Consider the following 11,375-nt stretch of genomic DNA (forward strand, 5'->3'; position numbering starts at 1 on the left):
ATAATTTCAAGTTAGAAATATGGTCGAGTATAAAAAGTCGTATGAAACTCGCCTATAATGGTAATTAAGACGCTCGTATGCATATTATGAAACTCGCTTGCGCTCGTTTCATAAATATCCATACTTGCGTCTTAATTACTATCATTACAGGCTCGTTGCATAATGTACTCTTTTACACTAATAGGTAAAAGTTCGCGTCACACTTTTCACTTTGTGGAGGCACACCGGTTGCGGTACACTGCATTAGCATATGTAGTAATAGAGGAATAATGGTTAGGTTTCACCCTTAGTTTATTAAGTAAGGTGGTCCGGATTATACAATTCACGGCCACCGCAGACATCACAGGAAAAGTACGAAGTAAGGAACAAATAACCAATGGCGTGGAATGAAAATAAGTCTCCGAAAACTCAGGGAATAGAAGCATGGAACAACTGGTTGAGAAACGCACCAGTATCAACTGAGTAATAGGCACGAAGTTATAAAATATAATTTTTCTTTTCCGTTTAATCTCCTCCTATTCTAGGAATTACACGCCAATGCATATAGGAGAGGGCACGATGCTACTGATCACACAAACTAGATATCGAGACATGTGAGCCTCCCTTGGCCTGGGGTCAGCAGAGCGTAAGGCCTCCATAAAGACACTTACAGAACATAATATTAAAGAAGGACATCCATTCATGTCCGAGGCGGAATTCGAACACACGAATCTTTGAATCACGCCGCATAATGAGAGTGCGTCTTATAATGCTTAGTCACCCGGCCTGGATAGTTATTAATATTATATCGATGGTGTTACGTAAAAGGTTTATCTCACAAAAAAAAAAAAAAAGATTTTTTTTTCGGAAAGAACAAGAATTAAATTTTAACACATTGTTATTAGTTACCTTTTATGAAGGAATATAAACATACTTTTCAAGAAATATGTCTCCATGTTTTGTAATTAAATTTTAACTAATTACACTAATTATAGCAAAAAAGGCACATTAAAAAAATAGGGTTAAGCTCTTTTACCTAAAATCCATCATTATGAAAATAAATTTTTCATTCATTTTATTATAATTTTGTCTCATTCCAGTGTTTGGCCTGTTCTCGATCCTTAAGTTCTAAATATAATGGAGATTTTAATTACCAGTAGCCGTTCGTAATTAAAAAGGATCCAAAATCACTTCATCTTCATTATCACCATTTACTCCTAAGCCCTCTAGCGTGACTTAAATTCTGAGATTTGGCGGATAAAACTTATCTACATAGTTTTGTCTTTCTTTATGACAACTTCAGAGGCAAGTTCCTGAAACACTCTACAAAATATAATATACGTCTTATTAAAATGTATATAATATGTATCAAATATTCTGATGTAACCTAGGTATAAAGATTAGAACGAATGAAGTTCGGAGATATAGGTGTCCACTTCATTATAGTGGTGTTTTTGTGTGCGTGTAATAAATTTTCTATTAGATAATGCAAACCCTGTTTGTGAGATTGTAGTGTAAGTCTGTCACGTCTCACTACAATAATTATTTATCACTTCTTAAGTGTTCTGGTCACCATGGAATCTAACATTAATATTTCATCTGTGAGGGGTGAAATGCCTCAGTGGAATTTGTAGTTTATGAGGTCTTTCCCAAATGTATCGCAATTCACTGTTGTGAAAATTGATAACACATTCAGGGACAAACTTTTGAAAAATTTGTATAGCTTCATTCTAATGGACATATAAAGTGTAAAAAAACTTGTGCAAACATTGGCATAATTTCATCACACTTAAAGAAGGAAAACATGTTACACGAACTTAGACATTAAGAGCTTTTATTTGCCGTGTTACATCTGTTTTTATTAGAGTATCTACAAGTACGACTGGGATACAATTGCTGCTGAACAATATTATTTCTTAATGCTTATCTTCATTTGCTTATTCCGAGATTCTCTTCGATCTTATACAGAATCTAATAAGGGTTACTCTCGTTCTTATAAAGTAGCAGGTGTAAATGTACTATATTTCCTATCACAAGGAAGAACTACTACGAGCAAATTTATTATCTCTACACTGTGTATATTATCTTACCGTAAAGAATAAGCTTCCCTACATATGACGATTGCCTACCCGTAAATGAAATGAGCGTCTTTAAATTCCTTATTTAAATAAGAGATCAAGATGTTCTGTGCTTTCTAGCAACATTCGTGCTGCATAAAATTCGGTTGAAAATGCAAGTCTTTGTTTTGTACCGTTTTCTGTTGCTCTACGCAGCAATAAATATATTAGTATGCTCCCTTATGTACTGTATCTGTTGAGTATTGTCGCTTGAAGAACGTATGAATACTGTTGACATTAGTTTGTAAGTCTTCTAGCAGCATTTGGCTAGATATTATAAACAGAACTATAACACGTAAATACATAATGTGTTTCCTTAATTATAATAATAATGCTTTATTTTTCTGGCAGATTTAAGACCGTGAGGCCTTCTCTTCCACTCGACCAGACGATAAAAGGAAAATACATGATAATGTAATGTTAGTACAACAGAAAGTTAAAGGTATACCTAAAACTAGATCGAAACAGAAAAATATGCATAAGCCAGAGGATTATGGAACTTACATACTTACTTACACTGGGAGACAAATGAAATTTATTACTTTATATACTAGTTACAATTGTGAATTTTAATATATATCCTGACACACTGTGCGTTCTAATATAAGATGCTTCACTTTGGACTTGTTGAAAGCGTTTAAGGTCGGGCAGGACAAAATTGCGGCACATCGGCGACGCTGATATAACCTGGGCAGTTGCGAGCGTCGTTAAATAAAACATAACATTTAACATTTAGATTATGAAAACGTGATGCAATATTTCAGGAGTTGATGTGTGCAAAATCTGATAGAGAAGAGAAAGGCAATGCAAACTGCGTCTATCAGCCACCAGGACCCAAGACAAATGCAAATAATATATTTTCTGTATTTAATTGTGAGGAATAAGTAGCAAAAATTTGGCCGTTCATTTTATTTACACCCTGTATATCAAATCATTTCAACAACCATAAGGTGAAAGACCTAATTGTTCGAAGTACGGTGATGTCGGTGGTCAATGAAGTACAGATACGTGCTGGCAGTAAACACAATAACATATTCATTCAGGATCTGTTTCATTTATATATGAAAGTATGGCAGTGTTCCATTCTGCTGCAAAATAAAATTGCTTTCGCCTTTCTTTAGTTGCGACAGTAAGCACGTAAGGGTAAGAAATGCTGGTCACGGTGACGTTGACGATAAAGAATGGCCTATAAATATTTTCCCCTGGAAGACATTTGCTTCTGCAATATCCTCTTCATGTTCACAGCTTCGCACTCTCTGACATACGACTGACCTCTCGATTCACTTTACAACATAGATGAAACGTGGTTTCGTCGCAAAACACTAACCTGTCCATGCAATGTTTAGGAGTATCACACATTCCATGGTTGTTTCAAGATGTACGTTTGGGACTACCGCACCATCCACAGTCAGCAAATATAATGTAACTGCTTTTTTTATTACGCTTTAAGTAAGACAAAATTATTTACGTTATCTATATAACTCAAGTGATATATGTATGTGTACTGATTCAGAAGAACCTTGTCGTTCCACCGCTGTGTAGTAACGGTTATCATGCCTGACTGTGAAACGAGTGGGCCCGAGTTCAAATCTTGGTTTGGACAAGTTACCTGTTTGAGGTTTTTCTGGAGTTTTCGCTCAACCGACTAAGAGCAAATTCTGGGTAACTTTCAGCGCTGGACCCTGGGCTCATTTCGCAGGCATTATCACATTCATATCACCCAGAAGCTAAATAAGCACAGCAAGTTGATAAAGCGCCGTAAAATAAACCACTGATAAAAGAATAGAGGAAAGTGCCCAAAACCGGACCCCCATTTTGTTTTCGATATAAAAAGAATATAAAACAGTAAAAAATTGTGTTTTAAAAGCATGTAATATTAACTTTATAATGTTATGCGCCATTTACATTTTACGTTTAGAAAATATAATTAAAAATTAGTGTGAGAAAAATTATTTTCAATAACCTTACACTTTGGCGATTTGAAAAATAGTTGCCGAAATTGGACCCCTAGTAAAAATAATCAAAATAACACTAAACAAATTTGGAAAAAGGTATTAAATAAGAGAAAACATAATCTAGTTTCAAAGTATAAGTATAATATTACAATTCCAGGTTTTAGTTAAAAGAAAAAGATATAGCATGTGTTTAAAAAAGATACACAGAACGTACAACAGAATTAAATCGTTTAGCGACAAAAATCGGACATGTTCATGCCCTTTTCAGTCTCAGCACATAACGCACATGACCCAAAGTTCCCCTTTAGAATCCTCCGAAAATGTGCTGTCACAAAAAACACATACACACACACACACACACCAAGCATCATCTTTGGATGGGGAAACTCCCGAGAAAAGATCCAATTCAGATATTCCAGAGATCACGTTGTTCTCATTTTCAGTGCTTAATTCTTTCACATTTTTCTCAAAATTTAGACGCTTTTTCACGAGCCCTTCTTCTTTTTTTGAAGGCTTGAACCACGTCCCTGGCGGCGATTGTTTTTGCGTCCTTGAGCACGATTCCGTGCTTGTTGTTCATCTTCTTTGACTTCTTTAGCTTTTTTAGCTTCCACCAATTGGGCTTTATAAGACGTAGATATAATTACCATAGAACTGTAGGTCTTTCGCCCCCTATTCGAGAACCTCTTTTCTTAATTTTGGAATGGGAGTGATGTCAAACGGGCTTGTCTTGGAAGATGTGGAACCCTGAGGATCCTCAAGTGTAGCTGATGACAGAGGAACACCCTGACCTGCCGAAGATGTTGATGGTTGATTTGGGTCAAACTCCACAATAACTTGTGGTTCGTTCACATCACATTCTGCGCTGTTCTCTGGAAAGCTCTGATTTCCTGCTGTTTCCTTCAACACACATTCATAGAAAGAGAAATCTCGTTTTTTGTTTGCCTCTTCAATGTATTCGGCATCTGAAAACAGCTTCTTGTTTAAGGGTTGCTTTAAATCCATTGATTGCTATTTGGCATCTAATATAGGCTTTGCCAAACAGGTCCATTTCATCAAAAGCACTGACAGCACGTTCATTGTTCCTTAACCACTGCCTGATTTCCTTGCTGTAGTGAACTTTGAGGGGACCCATGCAAGTTTTGTCCAAAGGTTGTAGTTTGTGTGAAGAGTGAGGTGGCAGCGATACAATGGTAACATGATTTGCTTTAACCAAGTTGATCAGATCAATATTCTGTGTGTGGCTAAAGTGGCCATCCAAGAGAAACAACACAGGTTTTTCCTTTGTAGGATTGGCAAACTCGATGAAGTGTCGAAACCACTGAGTGAAGGAGTTCATTTGGATCCACCCTGAATGGTACGCTGTAAAGATTGTGCCTTCCTTCCCCATTATCCTCTTGAAATTTCGAACAGAATTCCAAGAGAATAAGAGTGTGTACAAATACAGGTAGACTTTAAACATGAAAAAATAAGGGGTCCGGTTTAGGCAACTAAAGGGGGTCCGGTTTACGCGACTTTAGCCAACATTTTCTTAACTCAATAAATATTTAACCAAACTTCTAAATTAAACGGTTTAATGACAAGCAGTAACCTCAAACCTTACTATTTAAGAAAAAATATATCGGTCGAATGGCTTACCTGCCAATATCTAGGACAAATAATGTAAAATGTAGCACAATGAAAAAACTTTTTCCACTGTTAAAACACGTAATTGCGGACTGATAAGGAACAAGTAAAGCGGGCGACTTGTGTGCTGCCCTACAGAGTGGTAGAAGCCTAAGCTACTATTTACACTTAGTCCTGCTGGAGTTCAGGGGAATGCAGGACCAGGAGACCGGGGGTCCGCTTTAGGGGGAGGAGTCCAGTTTAGGGCACTTTCCTCTATTATCCAATTTCGAATAGAAAGTTGAAAATATGTCTTCAATTCATATGGGCTTATTCTGTTCTTTGAATGTTCTCTGTAACAGTCACGTTACACCATGGTAAACATATATAGAGAGGCCTATTACTTTTGAATATATAGTATATGATTAAAAATTGCCAAATATGTAAAATGAAAAGGTACAAGTAATGTTTCCAATTCTTATAAGATTATACAAATTCTGAAGTTTATAAACCATCAACAGCTTTTACACATTCACTGAATACTAGAAGTTGTTCTCTTGATATTTTGCTCTACTTGGAGGAGTGAAACAAAATTTATGATATTAGTATCACGAAGTTGACATATATTTTCACATTATTCCTTCCATACAATTTTCTAAAGTATTAAATCCCTTCTTCATATTGCAAATAATAATACATACATAAAGATATTTAGCGTTCAAATAAATAAGAAAATGAAATTCTGTTTTCTGCATATACAATAATCGTTTCTCTATACCCCCAAAATAAAGACATTCAAGGGAAAGGGATTCTGAAATTTGAATAAAATTCACATTTTTAATTTTTCTTCGCTGAAAATAGTACTTTGCCTCTAGAGAAAATATTACAAATAAGATTTAAGCCCTAGCGCAGTTCTATGACATTTAATGATGCCATTTTTAAAACTCTGTTAACCCACTTCATTTTTCAGTCTCATTTGTTTTAAATTTTTCGCATTCTCAATCTGATTTCGATTGTTTATTTCATGTAATTTCATTCTTCATTAGTATAGTAGCCGTATCTCCAGTAGTTTTTCGTTTTATTCACTAGATAGGAGATGGTTTTATTCCTTGAGCTGTTTCTGTAAGACATGCCTGGAATTTTTTTTTATCTAAATATAAAAAGGTGATTGTTACATCTTGATATAAATAGTTATAATACAGAGTGAATCAAAAGTCTGGAACCATATAAATATCTTCCATATGCTTGATTTTCGATTACTTTAATGTGTTACCAGTATTTCTAAGAACAAATGCTCTATCAGCGACACATTCGATTCTAGCCCTCAGCTATCTCAAAATCCGCCATTTTGGATGCAACTTTGAAATTTTAAATGGAAAGGGGGTCATGTAAGTACTCAAAAATCATGTGAAATTTTCTGAAAAAAAAAAACAATGGTGCAATCTGTTTTGATATGTCTCTAATCGTTTTTAGTTATGTTTTATGAACTTATTTTCCATGTCTTATATTTCGTATTGTTTTAATGTGCTTGAATTTTGGCTTTCAATATGTAGGATTTTTGTCTGTTTCTATGTTGCTTTGTGGTTGGAATTGTTCATGTGTTCTACGTATGCGGAAGCATTGTGTTATTTATGTGATCCTCGCATCGTGTTTGAAAGATCATCCATTTTGTCCTGTGTAAAATTCGTTACAACTATTACAGGTTGATTTGCAAACTACTGTTACTTGTATTTGTTTGTCTTTTTTGTGAGTTGAGATGTTTTGTAGTTTGTTTTGTGTTATGTACGGAATGTAAGTTAGTTTCATGAATTCCGTTTTGTTCATCAAATATGTTATTGTTTTATACTTTGTGTGTCACAAATGCCTTTGAAGGGATTTATGGTTCTATTATTTGCCCTAATGTTTTTAATATCGTAATACTTTCGTTATACATCGTACTTCGAGCAATTTTATTTCTCTTTAATACACTTCACATCAAAGGAATACGTTTTCCTGCCCCCGGCGTAGCTCAGTCGGCTAAGGCGCTTTCTTACTGATCCGGCTTTGCGCTCGGGCGCAGGTTCGATTCCCGCTTCGGCTATAATCTGTTTGGGTTTCTTCCGAGGTTTTTCCCAACCATAAGGCGAATGTCAGGTAATCTATGGTGAATCCTCGGCCTCATCCGGCCAAATACTATCTGGCTATCATCACTCCCATCGACGCTAAACAACGCTAGTTTGTCCGTACCAGGAATCTGTGAAGTAAGTTTGCGCATGTGGGTGGAGTCTTTGTGTGCCGAACTGTATTGCGGGTAGCATCAGCTCGAGGCCGCTAAAGGGCAAGATGTTCGTGGTAGCAGATGGTATTAATAGGAAGTGTGGCCAGATTCCTTAATGTCTACAGATCCCCTCCCTGCAAACTCGCTTCGTTCAAGCAATGCCTCCCCCAGAGCGGTCATTGGTCTTAGCCCTCCCACATACCACATGCGCAAAGATACTGTTTCGTCTTTATACTCTTCAGATTCCTGGAACGGACCATAGTAATTGATATAGCGTCGTTAAATTACCAAGTAAAAATAATATGTTGTTCTACACTATGGCCTAAGTGAAATAGTTTCTGACCGTAAATCCAACTGGCCCGGATTTTATTCCCGATAAGATGAGCAGGTGACTCACAATATAATATGCACGGGAAGTGTGCATGTTTATAATAGACGGTGGAGGTACGCAATGTTAACCACACGACTATGTGGCCAAGCTTCTTCAGAATAAGCCCACTTAGTGCCTGGTTTAAAATTTTGAAATACGTGAGGAGAGAAACAGTTAAAGTATTCAATTCGTTTAGGTATAATATGAAAATTTGATATTTCTTACACTGTCAGAGCTTCCGGTAAAATTTTGACTAATCCTGTATTTGAATTCATCTATTCATACACGTCATTAGCAGCGATAATTTCAGTGGAAAGATGTACGGCCTATTCATCAAACAGGGAGACCATGTTCGCGGTGTAGGTAAGGCACTCATTAACAAAATTCTGAATACATCTTGTGGCTTACTTTGAAGTTATCATTCATAGCCACTGCGTATAGTGACTATTGTATAGCCTACAGTACACAAATTCATTTCTCTAAAATTTATACTCTATTACATTAAAATGGAGACATAAATGTCGCTTAGGATATTTTTATTTCGTTGGAAAACAAAAGTCCTTCAGACTTGTACATATTTCTCTATTAATAAAGCCAAATACGTCATTCACTTCCCTTTTAACTTATTATAATTACCTGCTTCAGAAAGCCTAACAAAAAATATGGGCTAATATATTACATATTAACGTGTACTATATGATTTAACTTGTTTCTAGGAAGCAAGGCTTTTCTGTAGAGCCATGCAGACACGCCGTTCAAAAGCTCGCTGTGCAGGTAGAAGGATTACGAATTCCAACATCCAGATTTGTATGTATTTATGAATTCAGTCCTCGTAGAGTGTTATATACTATATTTTGTGCAAATATTGCACCACAAAGTAATAAAAAAATTATTCAAAAGTTAAGGAGTGTTGAACTACGCTAAGTGTATTAATTCGTAGTTTCCTGCCCAAGGCCTGGTCTTTCACTGCAATCACAGCACTTTCCAATGTTTCCTATATTTTACCTTCCCCCTACTTTCCGCATATGATCTATACATTTTAACGTTGTCTATCATCTGATAATTTTCTGCGTCAAATTTTTCTCTAGATGACCAATCGTGCCAACAATTAGTTTCTTCTTATGCAGTGATCCAGCCAATTTCTTTTTCTCTTCCTAATCAGTTTCAGCATTATTATTTTTCACCCACTTTTTCTATCACATCTTCATTATTATTCTGTCTATTTCACACACCCCATTCTTCTCCATGTCCGTATTCCAAATGCTTCTAGCTTTCAAATTTGATTTCGCAACATGTATGGTCAGGTAGATCTAATATTGTACAGTAGAAAAAGTCGGGCTATTTTGATAAAGAATTTAAAATGTACCAACATCTATGTTTAAAAATGTTTGAAACTGTGATTATAGAAGTAAATTTTATGCACTTTAAACCTTCCCATTTGGAATCACTAATATAATTCTGTAATCTCCGACTCATATGATTTGCCTGATGGTTCCATTTAAGTTTCCTCAGTAGTACTTTCATTCTTTACCGACAGAATGCAGCACCCGCCAGTTCCTTGGCCAGCTGTTATTAGGGAGAAAATTGCTTTGTTTTTCATTTTCTTCATGGTGTCTATATGAAAAAAAATTAAATTCGGAAAGGGTTAAGAAACAATATTGAAAAAAAGTTTAAAATATATCATTATTAGCCACATAAACGTATTTAAAGGAAGGTGGTTTTATATGTTGGAAAACTTTGACGTGATGCTCGGTTAATTCTGTTATTGCTCCTGAAAGAATTAAGATAGAATAACTTTTTTAATTTTTCTTTCACTCAGAATAATTTCAGCTTCATTTCTGTCTAAAGAAGAACTCTGAATGTTGATCAGTGTAGGAGTAATTAATATATGAATGAGAAGGTATTTATGATGAGAGCTAATTTGTTACAGATTTTAGGGCTATTATTGATACGCTAGAAGGGTCACTATGATATTATGCTTACTATGAAAGAAGCTGACCTAGTTGATAGATGTTCTAACTTAAAATAACTTATTGTCTCTTGCAGGGTATTTCATAATTTCTGAGCTCTTGAGAGATGTTTGAATTTACTTTCTGGAACCTACAATATAGTGCAAGTTAAAAAATTACACATATAGACTTAGCTTTACTTATTTAGCTAATAATTTTAGCGTAATAATCATTTGTCTTAATGACAAAATTTAACACGACTTTGGAAAATATATTCACTTTATTTACAAAAGTATTTTAAAGTATTTTAGCAATACAAACTGCATAATAATTATCTCAATCTATTTTCTTACACTTACTTACAAATGGCTTTTAAGGAACCCGTAGGTTCATTGCCGCCTTCACATAAGACCGCCATCGGTCCCTATTCTTTGCAAGATTAATCCAGTCTATATCATCATATCCCACCTCCCTCAAATAAGTGCTACATGCCCTGCCCATCTCAAATGTCTGGATTTAATGTTCATAATATTTTCTTACACACAAGAAAAGAAATTATTGGGAGACACAGTAATTGTCTAGTATTAGCAGTAAGATGTTAAAGTTTCAATAAATTGTGTAAATTTTATTGGAAATGGAGGTCATTTCTATATCTAGACTGTTTTAAAGTGTCTTGAATCGGACTTTTATAGGTAATATATTAAGCATGTTTGTGTTTCACAAAAGCCTTACTTTATTGCTCAGTATAATATGGCCAGATTTGTAGTAGGCCTACTGTATCACAATAATCATATAGGCGAATCATAATATACCACATAGAAAGCTATTATGATACTTTGGTTTTGTTTTAATTTTATCCATTATTACAAATAATACCTCTTTCTATTCATCCTCTTTCACAGTGTCAGTTTGTGGCCTATGGAACTCCTTATCTCGTAATGTCAGGGATTTCGAACGGTTAATCAATTTAAATTAAAAATTAAGAATTACATATTTTTACACGAAATTGATTTCTGAGCGTTAGGACTACATCACTGCTACTATTATATCCCACCTTCCTCATATCCATTTTAATATTATCCTCCATCTACGTCTCGGCCTCCCAAAAAAGGTCCTTTTCCTTCAACTAACACTCTATACGCA

This window comes from Periplaneta americana, chromosome 10 (assembly GCF_040183065.1).
Source record: "Periplaneta americana isolate PAMFEO1 chromosome 10, P.americana_PAMFEO1_priV1, whole genome shotgun sequence".
Classification (NCBI taxonomy): domain Eukaryota; kingdom Metazoa; phylum Arthropoda; class Insecta; order Blattodea; family Blattidae; genus Periplaneta; species Periplaneta americana.